At 38.8% G+C, this 19,092-nt stretch overlaps 1 long non-coding RNA gene across 1 annotated transcript; it reads right to left on the bottom strand.

Moving 5' to 3' along the window:
* Nucleotides 1–1,868: 1,868 nt before the first annotated feature.
* On the bottom strand, nucleotides 1,869–17,595 carry LOC124876226. The gene is made up of 3 exons (XR_007040248.1): nucleotides 17,402–17,595; nucleotides 17,137–17,218; nucleotides 1,869–2,205 (listed from the first exon to the last, which is right to left on the bottom strand). It is a non-coding gene; the product is annotated as an uncharacterized LOC124876226 (long non-coding RNA).
* Between the last annotated feature and the right edge of the window lie 1,497 nt (nucleotides 17,596–19,092).

The raw sequence follows: 19,092 nt of genomic DNA, 5'->3' as shown, positions 1-19,092 counted from the left end.
ATATTGACTGATAGTGACTCTTCTATTATTTAGCTATTACCTATCTTACAATGTGAAGAAAGAAACAGATTATGCCAACATATCAAAGTTATAACAAACTGTATAATTCATATGTTTTTCGGTAGACTTCTGGGAGACAAAAAACCTAGTTTGGGTTATTTTGCTAATCCAGTCCTGGGTCAAAATTTGATCGCTCCAGGTCTGGGTTGATTTAACACAACAGGGCCCAGTTATGGTTTGATCCAGCTTACCGGTTAGGTTTTAACCCACAGTTTAAAAGAACAATCTGTAACTTGGATTACTAAACAACTTATATTTGGGTTGGAATTAATATTTGCTTGCTTTATCCTTGCCGGGCACAGTGATTCTAGTGATCAACAGAAGAGAGAGTGGGGTATACACAGAGATGCAAACAACCAAGCACACACACACTCACCTTAGGGCAATTTAACATGGCCCTTTAAGACCTTGCAAAACCAACACCCATTCCAACTGATTAAACAGATTTAGAATGCAATTTAGGCATCAAAACCTTTAGAAAACCGATCCTTTGTTATAGTATTGTATCCATGTAATAAACCACCAAATATTTGATTCTGTTCAGTTGAATTATCAAAGGTACGCTTTCATTAAATGTTTGATATGTTGTTAATCATTCTTGCTGCAACCCAGTTTGTCCAGCTTTTTCATATTTACTTTTTTTTTTTTTTTTTTTACTAATTTCAAATTTTTTTTTTAAGTATCTGCTCAAATACTAAGTATACTTAATTTATACAGTGCACTAACAGCCCTGTTTAACCTCATATACAGGTGCATGTCTAAGGCAGGTAGGGGCACTATAGCAAACTGAAACAGTCTAAGATCTCAAGCATAAGCTAAAATGACAAATAACTGTTAAGTTATCCAAATAATTAGACCCCTGGTTGCATTTTGGCTCGGCTGTCTGACTCCCAGTGTTGCGTATATGTGACGTCTAGGGTGACCAGATGTGCCTATTTGTGCGGGACTGTACCGTATTTTTCACTCCTGTCCCGGTATCCCTGAAACAGAAACAATGTCCCGCGTTTGACCGGGTCAAATTCTGATAAATTAAAAAACTATCCGACTGGAGCTGTTCTGAAATGTAAAGAAAGCGGAGCTGCAGTCATCATCCCGGGCCGCATCAGATGTCAATCAAAACACGCAGCAGTGTCCCACGTCATGACGAACCTGCGCGCCACGAGGCTAGTAAAATGAAACAGAACAAGAAAAGGATTTTCTTGTACAGCTTACTTCAGTAGGCTATACAGAATATAATGGAAAGTATGTCACGGAAAATAAAATGCAGCTGCAACAGAGACTGGGTAACGGTTTATAGGTGAGACCAGTGAAAGGTGCGTCTCTGAGGGATTTTTGTGAAGTTTGCCAAAGTTATTTTTCAATTTTACACGGAGGGGCGCACGATGTGAAGCGACACTGTAATAGTGAGTCGCACAAGAAAAAGCTGAAAAAGCCACCCGCTGATCTATGGACTCATTTTTGCTCAAACCTAGAGACGACGGCCAGACAGTAACAGCAGCCGAGATAAACAGTGTTAAACTTTAAAAGCTTGCAAACTTGTGCTAATTCATTGTTGTGCACTAACAGGCAAAGCAGAGATTGATGAATGTAATGTAAGAACTTTGTTAAATTAAATCTTATGACGTCATTGTAATGTTGGTAATGTGTCCTGACCCGGTGACGTCATCAGGCTGTGTTTCTAGGTTCCAAATCGTTAGACTGGTGACCTGATTCATGAGGAATTTTTTTATGTTATCAGCTTCTTCATGATTTATTGTAAATATCATATCCACATGTTTAAATGCTTGCAACAAAAAACAATGTATAGGTGCTTCTGTCATTGGTTAACATTTATTTAGATAGCCTTAAATCAAGCTTTAATACTAAAGCCATTCAGAGGTCACAGAGCATGCTCCATGCTGCCTCAAAGCCTCAGAGCCTGCGCCAGTGCTTGCTCCTCACTTCAAGCTGCTGCTGCAGCCTCGTGCTTCAGTTTGCGAGGTCTCTGACTACGATGGCCAGGTGGACCAGCCTTGTGCTCCAGCTCCTGAGGTCTCCGTTGAGGATGTCCAGGTGGGCCCGTCTGTGTTCCTGTTCCAAAGCTTCTTTGTGTTCCTGAGCTCCTTGTGGGTTCTTGACTTTAGCGCTCCTCCGTTGGCTCCAGACCTGTAGAATCAATAAATATCTTAAATAAAATCTGACAACATTAACAGGGCTGAAATATCTTAAAAAGCAACACATCATGAACCGATCTAAATAAATTCAAAAATAGTTGAGAAACAAAGTTATTGACATCTATCAGTCTGGAAAGGATAACAGAGCAATATCTAAGGCTTTGGGACATTAATGAATCCTAGTGAACGCCAGCATCCACACATGGAGAAAACATGGAACAATGATGAACCTTCTCAGTGGCCGGCCTACCAAAATTACTCTCTGAGTGCCTCCAAAAGGTCACAAAATAACCTAGAACAACTCTGCAGGCCTCGATCACCTGAGGTAAGGTGAGTGTTCATGAAAAGACTGGGATAAAATGGTATCTATTGGGGAGTTCTATGGCCAAAATCACTGCTGACTAAAAGGAACACAGTGACCCAGACTTTTGGGAAAATATTCTGTGGACTCACCAGACTTAAGCAGAACCTTTTGTATGGTGTGCATCATGCTACATCTTATTACATCTAAAAATAACACAGCACTTCAAAAACAGAACATACAAACAGTCAAACATGATGGTTGTGGTAGTGTGATGGTCCAGGGCTGCTTTGCTACTTGATGACCTGGATGACTTGCTGCAATTGATGGAACCACAAATTCTGCTCTCTAGCAGCAAATTCTGAAGGAGAATGCCTGCCCATCAGTTTGTGACTTTAAACTCAAGCACATCCTAAATCGAGGTTTTGTAGTAGCCTACTTATGCTGAACTCAAATCCGACTGAGATGCTGAAGTATGACCTTAAACAGGCTGTTCGTTCTGTAAAACTCTTCAATTTGGCTGAATGAAAACAATTCAGCAAAGAAGAGTGAGCAAGTATTACCAAATCTGTGATGTAAAAGACTCACTGGCAGTTATCATACTAATAGTCATTTGTTTTAAAATTGATACAAAATGAGCCATTTTCAGCTTCTGAAGCGGGTACACAACTTCTCACGATGCAGACACAGATGCTCAGCCCCTCTCCTCCATTCAGCAGCTCACCTGAACAGTCATAGCAGATGATCAAAATAAGAGAACTCCGGTAGCAATCCTCTTTAGCAAACAAAGCAAAACGAACAGCATTGCTCAGATCTCTTTTGCTTTTAAAGCAGATGAACAGGAAAAGTCAAAAGACGCCAAGCCCTGATGCTATCTATGCTAGACCCACATCAATTCAAAAAGGTTAGTGAAGCTCCTGTATTTGCAACGGTGAAGTAGTAAACATGCCAGATGGAATAAGGTAATGATATCTGTAGGGCTGCAACTAATGATTATTTTGCTAATCGCTTAATCAGTTGACAATTTTTTCGATTAAACAATTAATAATCAGATAGCAAAAATTGCTTAATAGGAGATTTTTACAGAATTTGAACCAGGTAAAGCTAAAACTATGCCACTTGAGGAGTTCTGCATAAAGCATACTAACAAACAAAGAAAGTTTTTCATCTTAAATGCAAAATGCATATATTTGTTTGTACAATTTTGGCCTAATTACTGCTCTGAATGGCTTGTTCGTTTAGCAAATGGCATGTTTTAGAGTCTGGATACTCCAGTTAATAATTATTTTAATAATCGATTAATTATGATAAACCCTATTAATTGGTTCATCCCTACATATCTGTTTTGATATTAGTTACATACAAACCCATTATGATACTAAGTTGGTCTGAGTTTCCCCCCATCGAGATTTGCAATGCTCTGTTTTACTGTTGGTACGAATTAATGCAGGAAAATGTGTATAAGCAGTCGGCTACATTGGCTATTAAAAAGGTGAAGTGCCGAAGTGACCGGTGTTGCATGAGTATGCCTCATGGATTCTGGATAAATCAACGACAACAGAACACATGAGAGCCGACTGTGCAGAGGACAAACGTACACTTGAATGGCCAGATTTCATCAATAAAGACCTGCAGGAAGCTTTTCAAATCAAGTTGTAAGGAAAACCAGAAGTCTGGTCAATGTTTTGCATTAACGATCTGGAAATGAAAGCTGATTGAAAGTTCCAATGATGTATCTTGCCCAGACCTGCAGAACTGCTGCAGAATTTCTGCTTGATCTACTATTACTGCTAAGAATGATTCACTGGATGCCAGGCATAGTTTAGGTAAACTATATTAATTTGAGTTCACAGTTAGCCAGAATTCATTTATGTACGCATCACAAAGAAAATTCATCTGTGCTGGATATCACACTAAGTTTCTTTATATTTCAAACCTTGACATTTATGAGTGGGAAAAATGAATAGAAACCAATCACATGGAATAGTAATTTGAACACTGTAGATTTGTACCAATTTAAGTTCTGAAAGCAAGCATGGTCCTTGTCACCATTTTCTTCAGTATCCATCATGGCTCTTGGTCAAACATGCAAGACCGCTTGTAGCTCAAGCTCTCAATAGGTCTGTTGTGTATTTTTTCCTTTTAATACCTCAAAGAAATGGTCTGAAAGATGAAAATGTTCAAAATCTCTCACAATCAGTCAAGAATTTCCTCATAAATAGCTTCCTTTGTTCTCTAGAGAAAAATTTACAAGGATTATTTTGTGGTAAAAAGCCTTTAAAACATGCAGTAAGTAGAAGTCCCCGTGTAATATGCTACACAAACTAGTGGAAGGACAAAGATGTAAGGTTTTCTTTTTTTTCAGAAATAGAAATCTGAAGTGTAGAATGGATTTGTAGCCCAGCTCACTCAGATACATCTAAATAAATCTTAGAACAACCAAGAAATTATAAAACGGTGCTTCTGTGAGTGATGTAATTTATGCATAAATCCAAGTGTTCTGTGAATGCGTCAGTTTTTTTTTAGAGAACCTTCCTGAATAAGCAGCTTCCCAAAGACCAAAGAACACACAAGATGGGTCAGAAATAAAGTTGCAGAAAAGCTTATTGCAGGGTAAGACTTTCATGGAGCACTATTCAATACATTCATTCAGAAATGAAAGGAGTATGGCATAACTGCAAACATACCAAGAAGTGACAGGAAGTATTAAACACAAAAGCAACCAGTAAGCCCATGGTATCTCTGGAGGTACTCCAGATCTGTGAACAGAAAAACAATTCTTGCTCTCATGGATTTGCAAGAAGAAGCCATTGTTGTGATGTAGGGAGGTATTTCTTTTTGCAGGATCTGGTGTGATCAGAGTTTATATGAAGATTGATGGAGCTAAACACAAGGCAATCCTGTTAGAGCCTTCACAAGACTTGGGAGTGGGGCAGAGGTTTACTTTTCAGCAGGCTAATAGTCCCAAACATACAGCTGAAGCAACAATGGGATGGTTTAAATCAGGAATTTTAAACTCCAATTGTTCAAGGCCTGTGTAATACATATTTTAGATGTGTCCTTGGTCCTGAATTAAATGGCTAAGCTGCCTTCACAGTAAATCATGTTCCCTCCAATCGCCAATCATATTCAACATGGTACCACCAAATGACCTAATTATTACATTTTGGCGTGTTAAATCAGAAGACAAAGTTCCAAATAAACATTTTCCACTGATTCCATTAACTAAACCATCCCTAACCCAACCCTTAAGCTAAGCTTAATTAACAACTCTAACCTGCATTAGGAAGTTTCTTCTACCCTGTAAGGCCTTTAGGTCTTCAGAAAGTAGTTTATCATACCACAAAAGATCCTGTAGAGGCAGGTAGAGGTGCAAATTTGGTTCCTATTTTACCACCCATGGTTACAACTACGTACAAATAAAAAAACTTCTCAAACCAGTTCAGGTTCTCAAAAACACCTCATACATCTCAGGGATGTTAGCAAACCTCTCCCTTTTCTGTCTCTTTGAGATCTCCCATCCCTTCATCACCTTTTTCATGAGGTGGAGACAAGATTACTTTACAGGTATACAGCACAGTGTTTGGAGAAAGCATTTGTTTACTGGCACAGTCTGAATGCTGATAATCAGGTTGTGTGTGTTGATCAAGAGCAGTGATTACTAGTTGTAAATAGCCTGGATTAGGCAGCACACAACAGTTGTACATAACAGTGAGAAGAAGAGAGTAACAAAAGGCCTATAGTTGCAGCTTTGTCTATAATTGGAAAAAGAGATGCCTCAGTGTTTGGCACATAAGGTGTCTATCATCTCACTTTGCTACTCATTATTGTTGTTGCAAATGTGAACAAGGAAGAGACATTTGACAGAATTCTGTGTGGAGCTTCTCAATACATTCCTGGATATTTTTGTTGAATAGTTTGTAATGGTTTAAAAAAAATGAATGAGAAATTTATAGGTTTTCACATTTTCAAAATAGAAAGAAAATGTTATTCCTTTCTTTATCCAGCTTGCCTTTATCAGGGCAGTTACCTAACACTGCTACTCTGTTGAATCACACTAAAACTCTATCATTTGTCTCTATTTCTACAAACAATGAGTATCCTAGACACTTCATCCCTAACATTGTAAAATAAAAACTTGAAATAGGCTAGATGAAATGGCATGTTTTAATCTCTACATTTTGCTTTTGCCCCAATAATTAAAAAAAACATCATATCAAAGAAGTATGCAATTGTCTGAGGACCTCAAAATATAATTCACATAAAAAAGTGTAATGTATTTGGCTTTTCACCTTAGGCATATTAAACAAATAAAATAATCAATATATGGCATCCGGTGTTAAGTGTCTGTTAACTATTTTTTTTTGGGACACAAGCACATATAAGCAAGTTGATGGCCAAAAGGTACTTTGATCGCTTTAGATAAGAGAGAAAAGAAAAAGTATGTGAAAAAAAAAAAATCAGTCCTATAACCAGACAAAACATTGCAGCTCTGGTAGATTAAAGACTCGGATGTTTACAGAGAAACCCTGGGACCTTTGATATAGCTTCCTGAACATGTAGCTGTGTGGCAACCATCAATTGTCTACAGTGGTAAAAAAAAACAAAAAAACACACAGGGCCCTCTGCTGGTCACAATGATGTAAGACAAAGAGAAAGGCAACCTGCCATGTACTCTATGTAATTTATTCAAGTATCATGTACACTCTGGATGAAAAGGTACAAACAGAATAAAACACAAATGTAAAATAAGTAAATGAATAGTATTCTTTTTGACTCCTTGCATACATCCTAGAGACTCAAAATGCCTCATGGTTTTTGGCTATTCTTAATTTGTACAGTACTTTCTCAGTACTGGAACAACAACCAACAACATACACCTTCAATAGTTTATAATAAAAAAACAAGGATTGGGTCCACAAATCTGAATTTATTCTGGATGTTTTTCAATTTCAAGTTAACATTCTTCAATTAATAAACTCCTTAACTAGGCTTATAACATTCAACTAGACTACTAAGGAAAATAAAAGGATAAGGAATACTAATACTAAGGATTACTCTGACATACTTTACACAGCTGTACCTGCTGAGAAGTGGAGACAACATATACACCTCCAGATATGACTCTTTATAACTTCAGAAATGTGTATTGGCATGCTTGAACTGAATGTTTCTGGTATGCCGGTGGGAACATTTCTCCATTTGGTAGGTGGCTTCACTGATGTTATCCAAGGTGTGCAATGACATCTGTTTTTAAAAATCTAATTTGCCCTCCATCTGTCACAGTCCTAGGGACCCACACACAGAATCAGACAGGACTCAAGGAGCAGTTTAAATATTTATTTACAACAATAAATAAAGATGGCTTCTGGCAATCAGTTTCATCAGCATTTGGGAAAGGGAGAAATGAGTTAGCAATGGTGGTAGAAATCTCTGACAGTATGACAGGTGGCTTACCAGACTCAGGGGAAGTGAAGGCTGGAAGGGAGGCTAATGATCCTGGTAGCAATTAATCTGTGTTTGAAGGCATGGGAGCTAAGTGGTCTTTAGAGGTCCGTAAGTAGCTCGCACAGAGCCCAAGAGTGGACAGGCAGGTTGTGCCTGGGGGAGAAGGGGCTGTTTGTTGGGTCAAAAAAGTATTTGAGAGGTCCTTGTTCTTCTGTCAAAGAGATTTTTGTAGATGTAATGTTCATTGTTCATTTAGAACATACATGCAATTTATTTTGAAGTGACACTAAAAGACCGCAAGTGGGAAGACACTGATGGTCTGTGTGATTCTCCATGCACAATGGCGCTGTCAGCCAGACAATAAGACACTAACCCAAGGACGGAGTCTGTCATTGTACACATGCCGGACCACACACAAACATTACAGTAGACAAGGCAGTAACCAGACTTTTCCTGATAGGCACCGAAAGCAACAGGGGTGAGCTTACAGCAGAAACAGGCAAAAACATGGAACGAGATAAAACTATCAAGGAGCAAGGTTCACTAGAAATCAGAGGCTTGAGTCCATAGACATTAATACAAAGATGCCCTACTGAACGCTGAATGGCGTTCCAAGTCACCGGCATTTTTGTGGAGTCAAGTCAGAGAGCTAGAATGCCTCTTACTTGTGCAGCATGGAATTGTTCGAACCGTTTAGGTGTCCAAACCAAATTATGCAGAGTTCTCATAAAAATTCTATTTGTATTAGTTCACATCACAGCCTTGCCTCCATCAATATGGCAGACACACGGTTACCTCTCAGCAGATAGCCAACCCAGTCAAAGAGACGTCTACGTATTAATGTCTATGCTTGAGTTTACCAGTGAGGTTGACCATCAGGTGAAGGCTATTTGGCAAACAGCTCGTTAAATCTCCAGCAGCCTGGTTTAGATAATTGACAGCAGGTGTGCTGCCAGAAGCCTGCAGTCACTCTTATCAGCAAAGATCCTCAATTCTAGAGAGAACTGACTCCACACAAAAATACTCACACCCAAAAATCCACCAATATCATAACACCATTCCCCAGTGTTTTCAAAGAGATTTGTATCAGAGGAACATGCAATCCAAAAGAGAGACATTATTCTTTTGGAAGTCCTTTCTTAGTCAGCATTATGAACAGGAACCTACTGAAAACCACAGTCATCACTACACAGACGAGTATTCTAAGTCAAGAGGTATGCCCTTTTGCATTGTGTCCACAGAGCCAGTTGCAGTTTAATGTGTGTACACAACCTGAAGCTCCATTGTCTCCAGAGGGATGTTCACAGCATGGCAGTAATACTGGAAGTCATCAGCATTCACAATGCCGATCTGGTCCAGGGATCATTCCAGGAATGGGTATAAGTGAGAAAATTCCCTCCTTAAGAGATTTTTAGACTGGGCCAAACAACGTCATGTAGTTGCAATAAGGGTAGTATTGGACTGATCAAGAAGGAAAAAAAAAAACAGACAAAAGACAAAAAAGAAGGTCTGTATCATCTGGGTTTCTGTTGTTACATAGTGTAGTTGTGCGCCTGCACCTCTTCACTACTCCACTTAGCCCAATGAGACATTTTAAAACTCTTTTGTAACTCTTTCTGGAAAAAAGCGTGCTAAGACCAACAGTTGAACTGTGCCAGGGTGTAGTTCAATGGTCTGTTTCAGCATCCAGGATGGGTTCACACCGGCATGATCCGCTCCAGAAACCGGAGTCTGGCATGGTACAGTGTTCAAAAGGTTTGGTGTAAAAGAACTGTCAGATTATATAACTGTCTTCCACTTCCCGGTGTCCCATCTGTGGTGCTACCTTGTAATGCTCAAACAGGCAAGTTTGATGATTTGAAAGTGCCTTCTGAAGATACAGGGGTTGGACAATGAAACTGAAACACCTGTCATTTTAGTGTGGGAGGTTTCATGGCTAAATTGGACCAGCCTGGTAGCCAGTCTTCATTGATTGCACATTGCACCAGTAAGAGCAAAGTGTGAAGGTTCAATTAGCAGGGTAAGAGCACAGTTTTGCTCAAAATATTGAAATGCACACAACATTATGGGTGACATACCAGAGTTCAAAAGAGGACAAATTGTTGGTGCACGTCTTGCTGGCGCGTCTGTGACCAAGACAGCAAGTCTTTGTGATGTATCAAGAGCCACGGTATCCAGGGTAATGTCAGCTTACCACCAAGAAGGACGAACCACATCCAACAGGATTAACTGTGGACACAAGAGGAAGCTGTCTGAAAGGGATGTTCGGGTGCTAACCCGGATTGTATCCAAAAAACATAAAACCACGGCTGTCCAAATCACGGCAGAATTAAATGTGCACCTCAGCTCTCCTGTTTCCACCAGAACTGTCCGTCGGGAGCACCACAGAGTCAATATACATGGCCAGGCTGCTATAGCCAAACCTTTGGTCACTCATGCCAATGCCAAACGTTGGTTTCAATGGTGCAAGGAGTGCAAATCTTGGGCTGTGGACAATGTGAAACATGTATTGTTCTCTGATGAGTCCACCTTTACTGTTTTCCCCACATCCGGGAGAGTTACGGTGTGGAGAAGCCCCAAAGAAGCGTACCACCCAGACTGTTGCATGCCCAGAGTAAAGCATGGGGGTGGATTAGTGATGGTTTGGGGTGCCATATCATCCCTTGGCCAAATACTTGTGCTAGATGGGTGCGTCACTGCCAAGGACTACCGAACCATTCTTGAGGACCATGTGCATCCAATGGTTCAAACATTGTATCCTGAAGGCGGTGCGGTTATCAGGATGACAATGCACCAATACACACAGCAAGACTGGTGAAAGATTGGTTTGATGAACATGAAAGTGAAGTTGAACATCTCCCATGGCCTGCACAGTCACCAGATCTAAATATTATTGAGCCACTTTGGGGTGTTTTGGAGGAGCGAGTCAGGAAACCTTTTCCTCCACCAGTATCACGTAGTGACCTGGCCACTATCCTGCAAGAAGAATGGCTTAAAATCCCTCTGACTACTGTGCAGGACTTGTATATATCATTCCCAAGACGAATTGACGCTGTATTGGCCGCAAAAGGAGGCCCTACACCATACTAATAAATTATTGTGGTCTAAAACCAGGTCTTTCAGTTTCATTGTCCAACCCCTGAATGTTCTGTTCCCTTCTACTTGATGCCATTTATGGTCAATAGCCTGCAGTCAGCATCATATCTGCCTCTTTCTTAATGAACAACCAGGCAGATCCTTTGGCTCAGTGAAGGTAATTTACATTTTGTTCTACCATTGATTTTTTTTTTTTTTTGCTTTATGAAATTTGCACTGACTGTCCTACTGCATTCATATTGTATAGCGATAAATCATTGTGAGAGGCCTTCCTTGTGCAGCTCACCAATCCTGCCCCAAACAGAGCCTTTTTGCCTTTGCCATCAGCTTGTCATAACAGTGTAAATGACTGACAGAAAATGACACAAGTTTGAGTTTAAATACAGTTTTATACAATATGTTCCTTCTTTGTTCTGTTCCTGTTTTTAATTTTTGCCATTACCATTTTGCAGCACAGAATATTAATACTTGTAATTCATTTTCCACTCTTAAGCTGATGATAAGGTGTGAATCTCCGCTTTTGTCTTGTCTGGTCATATAACGTTGATCCACAATGCATTTGGCTTGTTCATGTAGGCAGTTGCAAATTACTGTCAAACCTGAAGTTGTCTATCTTCAACAACTTTCAGTTCATTATAGGCTTGAGCCTTGGTGGTTCCCGGTGTGCTCTTGAACATTCTAAGAAATTTGTTTTTATCAGAGGTAAGAGTTTGGGTCCGATGTCTTAAACTTGGACACAACCAGCCAGGATTCTAGGATCTCGTGGCAACAAACAAAACCACCTGCCCTCTGACTGAACACTATAATGAAACGGATAAAAGAGAAAAATACGCTAGAGAGCTAAAGAAACATATGGATTTTTTTTTAACTCCAGAGTTTTTTTTTCTGTTTAATAAGAGCTAATGGTTTAATAATAAAGGCATGAAGGACATTAGTAAAATGTATAAAAGCTTGCTGTTATTTATGGGTTGCCGTTTAGGACAGAAAAATGTTCTCCTTTTACACTCACCACTAAAACTGTTGCATACATTACTATAGACATAGTCACACACACAAGACTGAAATCACATGTATATACTATTAGAATATCACACACACATACCATTAAAGGCATGCAGACATTTAACTAAAACACCTATTCAAGCTTGAATAAGAGGTCATTCCTGTATGTGTGTGAAGTAATACTGGACTTAATGTGATAATTTATACTAGAATGAATGAATGACAATACATGTATGCGTTAGAGTTTATAGTGTTGTGAATGAGAGGCGTGTGTGTGTGTGTGTGTGTGTGTGTGTGTGCGCGTGTGTGTGTGAGTTAAACTTGTCACCAAAGAGGTGGGGCAAAAGTTGTCCCGCGCATGCGTGGATCCTAAACTGAGCAACATTCGTTTAATACGGAACGTCCAATAGGTGGCAGCATTGGTGCAAATTATCAGCCAACAACTATGAGCTCCAGAGAAGAAGGCGAAACATGGCTAACTGTAATGTGAGTAAGGTCCGAGTAGGTCAAGTAGCCGCATTTGTAAATAATATTTTTCCATCACTGGATGCAACAAAGGTTTTTAAAGATTTCAAGATTTTGTCTTCCAAAGAGAAATTGGACATTTTATTAACCCATCACTCAAGTCCTGACCTAGTTTAACTGTTGTGTAAACACGGAAAATTAAGTGTCGCTCTGATGCTCCTCATGCTAAAAACCATTGTTCCACGACAGGACCAAGTTCGGTGGCTCCTGTAGCTCCACGTTTCCAGTCCCAGCACTGTTTTGGACCTTGGACTACTAACAGGAGAAGAAGTTATTTCTAGCACAGATTGTGCATATTATTTGTTGTTCCTGATGAGAGAATGTAGTTAACTGTGTGTGGACAATTGGTATCACATTACACAGACATAACGGCACTGTCTAGGGTTAGCGTGGTCTCCATTACACTGTAGAATTATCATTAATTCAAATTTAAAAGTTCCCGGCTTCTTTTGAAGCAGACCTCCATGAGAAACTGAAAAAACGTTGATATAAGATTTATGGAGAACATTCATAGTGAATAGTACTGCGTAAAGTTTTACAAATTTATTTCTCAAAGTGAAAAAGATTGTGCTGTCCCTATTTGTTTTGTCTCTTTACCCGTGTGTTAAACTGTACTCTTTAAACAAATAATACAAAAACAGTTTAGCTCAGTTTATCAGTAAAAAACTGGGACTAAATTTCAGCTTAAATAATTTTGTCACCTTTGAAAAAGGACTAAAGAGTTGTGGAAGCTGTTAAGCAACATCCAGACAGTTTTTGCTCTTTTTTTGCCATGAACCACTGTGAGTAACTGCTGACATGATGGATGACCTTTTCACCCTTCGGCTTGCTCCCAAAGAAAGTATCAGGAGAGGAGCAGAAAAGGCAGTAATTCCTTTGTGGAGAGATTATTTGCAGGATGCAGAAGGTGTTTTGCAAATATTGTCCTCTTTGTTAATAGCTGTTATTAATTATACATGATTATTGGTCATTAAATGAAAATAACCACATATCATTTGAAAGTATAAGTTTTAGTATAAGTTTTCAATTTTTCATTTTAAAAATAAATAAATCTTGAATTGTAAACCAAACCATGAATCTGCAAGACTCTGTTCCACCAGGAAGAATATGATGTGCTATATATGCGAGTTCTCCTTCCAGTAAATAATGCATATTGAGTTGAAACTACATATTTTCCTACACTGTATAAAAAGAAAAAATCTTTTTTTTTTTCTCATTGTCTGGTATTAAAATCAGATTAATCATTTCCTAAAATAGGATTACTAAAATTATACCTGTACTCTATTTATTATGAGGTTTTTTTTTATTCTACTTAGAGTTCTTATACATTTCCTTAGTTTTTGGTAGAATTACCTTTTAAACTGTATGTCTCAAGTCAAACATTTAGTTTATTCCTTCACAAGATTCTTAAAATACTTTGTTTGATTGTTATTCCAGTCCTCTTGACTGAAGTGCGTTAACCAAATTAGATTTGTAGGTCCTCTTACTTTCTCGTACGTTTACTGCTCTGCCAAACAAATTGTATGACACTGAGATTGCGGCTTTATGATAGCCACTCTAAACACTTCTTTGTCCGTGCGCCACTTTGTGATTGATTTTGCTTTGTCATTTTCCATTTGGAAGACCCAGTTGTGCCTAAATTCTGACTTCCTGGCAGATGTTTTAAGACTTTGTTCCAACATTTCCATTTGTTCTGTGATGTGCAGCAGTACATCCACAGCCACGCATGATGCTGGCACCCCAATACGTCACAGTTTGGGATGGTGCCATCAGGTTTGTAAGCTTCCCCTTTTTTATAATGATGGCCATTATCTTCAGACTGTTAAACTTACTACATCAGACCACTGGACGTGTCTCCAAAAAATCCATAACCCAGCCCTAATCTGATTTTTTCTGTTGCCTTTGGAGTAATGGGTACTTCCTCCTTGAGTGGCCTTTCAGCCCATGTCGGTGCAGGACTTCTTTCAGTTTGGATAACGATGCTCTCTAACCAGCTTCTACCAGCATCTTCAAAAGATCTGATGCTTTTGTGCTGCTGTTGATGCACACATTTCACATCAAAACCCATTCATCTTTTGAAGACAGAACTCATCTCTTTCCTGAACAGTATGGTGGCTGGACGGTCTCATGATGTTCTTGGATATAACTGAACAGACAAATATGGCAACTTCAGGGATCTGAAATTGTACCCAAGGATGAGGCACACGTACGGGAATCCTCAATTCTCTTCTTGATATTTTACATTTATTATTATTTTTTTTTTCCACTTATGTCACACAAGGAAGCAAACACATCCACAGGAATGCTTCCAATTCAATCGGATGTTCTGAGTTAACCTATCAGAACCTTATAAATCATCATCTTAGCTTTTCCAAATAATGTAAAAGGCAATTGAATCATAATAATCCATCCATCCACCCATCCATCATAATATATCAATCATAACAATAATACAAAAATTAAATATAAATATTTTGGTAATCCTAACTGACCTAAAATGGGAACCATTTTGTCTGATGTAATCTAGCGAGCGAGGAAGAGAGGGTTAGGTGTCTTTTTATATTCTATGTACACATCTGGTTTCAACTGTAAGGTGTAATATACAAGCATCGGCGTCACAACTCTGTTATGCCTGTGCAGATTCTTAGTAATCTGGGTTATGGTAATTACAACAGCTTGTTGAAACAGCTATTTTATGTACTTTGAACTGTAAATGCCAAAATGGTACCATAATAAAACAAAATGTAGTTATTTTGTTCCACAGATAAGGATCATCCAAGCTTCAAAACATTGTATTTGCAACCTAAGCTAATGAAATACCATTAAATTGGCTATTCCTCAGCACCATCCATTGAGTTTCTCCATGAGGGCATTGAGAAAAACTTCTCAAAACCAATGTTCCCCTTGGCTAGCACATGTACAAACAGCTTGAAATTCCGGCTTATAACTTCTTACAAAGTTTTCAAGGAAAACATGAACTTTGCTTTAGGGAATATCCAGGGATGTCAAAGGAAATACATTTTTTGCTTGAGTGTATTACATTTATGACAGTGAGTAATCATGTTGCATAAAAGTTGTCAGCAAAACCTAAGGCTGGTCCAGTTTAGGCATGTGATTTTATTCAAAAGTTGTTAAATTGTGTCCCTAGCAGGGACCAGGGTCTAATTAAGAAATAGTTGGTCTTTTTAAGTTGAATTCAATCACATTGTAAGTTTCAGTCAGTTTATTTGTTGTAATCTTTTGATGCTTTTGTTTTTCCTTTTCCAAAATTTGATAATTTGTCAAATCTTTGTTTTGGTTCTACCTGCTGGGCATTCTATACAGTCCGGTCTGTTTTGTTTGACCTTAGGAAAAAACAGTTATACATTATATTTTATGGGTGAGCTTTTTTTTTTTTTGTACAATTCTAATTTTAAAAAGTTTATAATTGCCTCATACCAGCTTGTATGTTTTTATACCATACTGTCCTTGTTGGGTGTTTTACCATCTTTTTAGTATCTCGGTGCCTTCCAGTTCAATCTGGTGGTCTACACTGATGTTTATACTGTCTCTTGGAATTTATAATTTTGTAAATGTATCCCTTCCAGAATATGTGAATACAGGCAGAATTTGAAGTTGTGAATAGTCAATACTATTTATTTCAGCTTTAAATAAAACTTAAATCAGAAGTAAAATAAATTGCATATTAAAATCTTACTACTGGAAATTGATTCTCACAAAATAACTGAAAATGTCAGAATTAAACATTGAGTCATTCCTTTCACTTTCAACACTTATGTTGCACAATGAAAACAAAATTCTCAACATTGACATTGTTCAACAAAAGTTACTACAGATTAGAATAATTCCATAATTTCGCAAAGGGAAAGGGTGGAGCATCAAACAAACAGCTGTGTTGTTTATGCCTACAGCAAGAACACTTATTTCTCTGGATGCAAGAGTCCCAAGTTTGACCATCATTTGCTATTTTTTGTAGTGTTAGTCACAATTCTAGTTAACTCTTGGTATGTCAGGACAGTATATTGTGGGGGTTAGATTCCCAAGGGTTTTTATGTCTGTATAGTTTGACATTTAAAAGAAAAAAGGTGGATGCAATCTGCTGCCAGTTGGGGCTGCATTGGAAACCAGGCCATTTTGTTGGGGGAAGCAGACATCTGGGGGTCAGTTAATGAGATCTTGGCATAGTATCATATTCTTCTAAAATGAACTGAAAACAGCCATGCAAGTCTTCAATCATTGTTCTATGTGCATGGTATCTTGGCTCATTAAAACTGTGAAACTGACAAGGTTGCAGGTAAAGACTTCTTAACAGAGCACGAATCCCAAGATCAACAAAGGACACTAAATCTAAAACACCCAGGAACATTTAAATTCAAATGAGTGATTTCTACAGTGTAATGGAGACCACGCTAACCCTAGACAGTGCCATTATGTCTGTGTAATGTGATACCAATTGTCCACACACAGTTAACTACATTCTCTCATCAGGAACAACAAATAATATGCACAATCTGTGCTAGAAATCTAAATAAAGTCCAACAAACATATTACCTTCTTCTCCTGTTAGTAGTCCAAGGTCCAAAACAATGATGGGCCTGGAAATGTGGAGCTACAGGAGCCACTGAACTTGGCCCTGTCGTGGAACAATGGTTTTTAACATGAGGAGCATCAGAGCGACACTTATTTTTCCGTGTTTACACAACAGTTAAACTAGGTCAGGACTTGAGTGACGGGTTAATAAAATGTCCAATTTCTCTTTGGAAAACAAAATCTTTACTGTGTTAGAAACAGAATAAAAGCAATAACATTTGTTTACCTTGATTTACTGTTGACACTGCTAAACCCTGGCTAGCCCCTCCAGCACAAAACTGAGATGCTAATTCTGTCTCAAGCAAATCCCTGCGGGCGGCTATAGGAGCTCTGTTGTTTAGGGCGCAGGTCACACTGTTTGTTGCATCCAGTGATGGAAAAATATTATTTAAAAATGCATCTACTTGACCTACTCTGACCTTAAACATATTACAGTTAGCCATGTTTTGCCTTCTTCTCTAGAGCTCATAGTTGGCTGATAATTTGCTGCAACGCTGCCACCTATTGGACGTTCCGTACTAAACAAATGTTGCTCAGTTTAGGATCAACGCATGCGTGAGACAACTTTTGCCCTGCCTCTTTGGTGACAAGTTAAACTCACACATACACAAGTACAAGCCTCTCATTCACAACACAATACATATACATTCATCCATTCATTCTAGTACAAATTATTCAGTCTAGTATTGGTTCACACAAGCACATTTATATCCTCTTATTCAGTTTAGCATTAGTTTGCACACACACACACACACACACACACACACACGCACACACACATGAATAGGTATTTTAGTTATATGTGTGCATGCTTTTAATGGTGTGTGTGTGATTTCAGTTTTGTAAGTGTGTGTGACTGTGTCTATAGTAATGTATGCAATGGTTTCAATTTTGTATGTGAGAGGAAAAGTTGATTTTCGACAAATAAAAACAGCCAGGAAGCTCAATACTATGCTGTATTGCTAGCGAGTAAGTACGAGTTTAATGATATTATCAGAATCAGAATCAGCTTTAATGCCAAGTTCGTACATACAAACAAGGAATTTGACTCCGGTACACTTTGCTCTTTTGTTCTGTTTTTGCATTACAGAATATACAAATTTACAATGTACAATATACAATGTACAATGCAATATTCTGCATTACAGAATATACAAATTTACAATTTACAATGTACAATATACACATATCTAATAGAAAAGGTGCATTTGCAACATCTGTATGCTGTTGTTCTGTACTCTATTGAATGTTCATCAGAGAAACAGCCTGCGGGAAGAAACTGTCTTTGTGGCGGCTGGTTTTAGTGAACAGTGCTCTGTAGCGGCGGCCTGAAGGTAAAACTCTAAACAGTTTATGTGCAGGGTATGTGGGGTCTGCAGAGATTTTGGCAGCTTTTTTCTTGACCCTAGACCTGTATAAGTCCTGGATGGAGGGAAGGTCAGCTCTGATTATTCTCTCTGCAGACCTGATTATTCGTTGCAGTCTGGACCTTTCCTGTTTTGTGGATGAGCCAAACCACACTGAGATGGATGAAGACAGGACAGACTGAATGATGGCAGTGTAGAAGATGACCAGCAGCTCCTGTGGAAGGTTGAACTTCTTGAGTTGCCTCAGGAAGTACAGTCTCTGCTGGGCCTTCTTCCAAACAGTGTCTATGTGCGAAGACCATCTCAGGTCCTCAGAGATGGTGGTTCCTAAGAACCTTCTTGGGAACCGGGATGATGGTGGATCGTTTGAGGCAGGAGGGGACCTCACATTTCTCCAGTGACTTGTTGAAGATCCTTGTGAGGATCGGAGCAAGTTGATGTGCGCAGGCTTTCAGACATGATGGGGAGACGTTATCAGGTCCTCCAGCTTTTTTTGTTTTCATGCGCTGAAAGAGCCTGTTTACCTCTTCCTCGGAGATCTTTAGTGCAG

The sequence above is a fragment of the Girardinichthys multiradiatus genome, chromosome 1 (assembly GCF_021462225.1).
Source record: "Girardinichthys multiradiatus isolate DD_20200921_A chromosome 1, DD_fGirMul_XY1, whole genome shotgun sequence".
Taxonomy (NCBI): Eukaryota; Metazoa; Chordata; class Actinopteri; order Cyprinodontiformes; family Goodeidae; genus Girardinichthys; species Girardinichthys multiradiatus.
The sequence above is the reverse complement of the archived record's forward strand: the minus strand, read 5'-3'. Positions and strand labels throughout refer to the sequence as shown.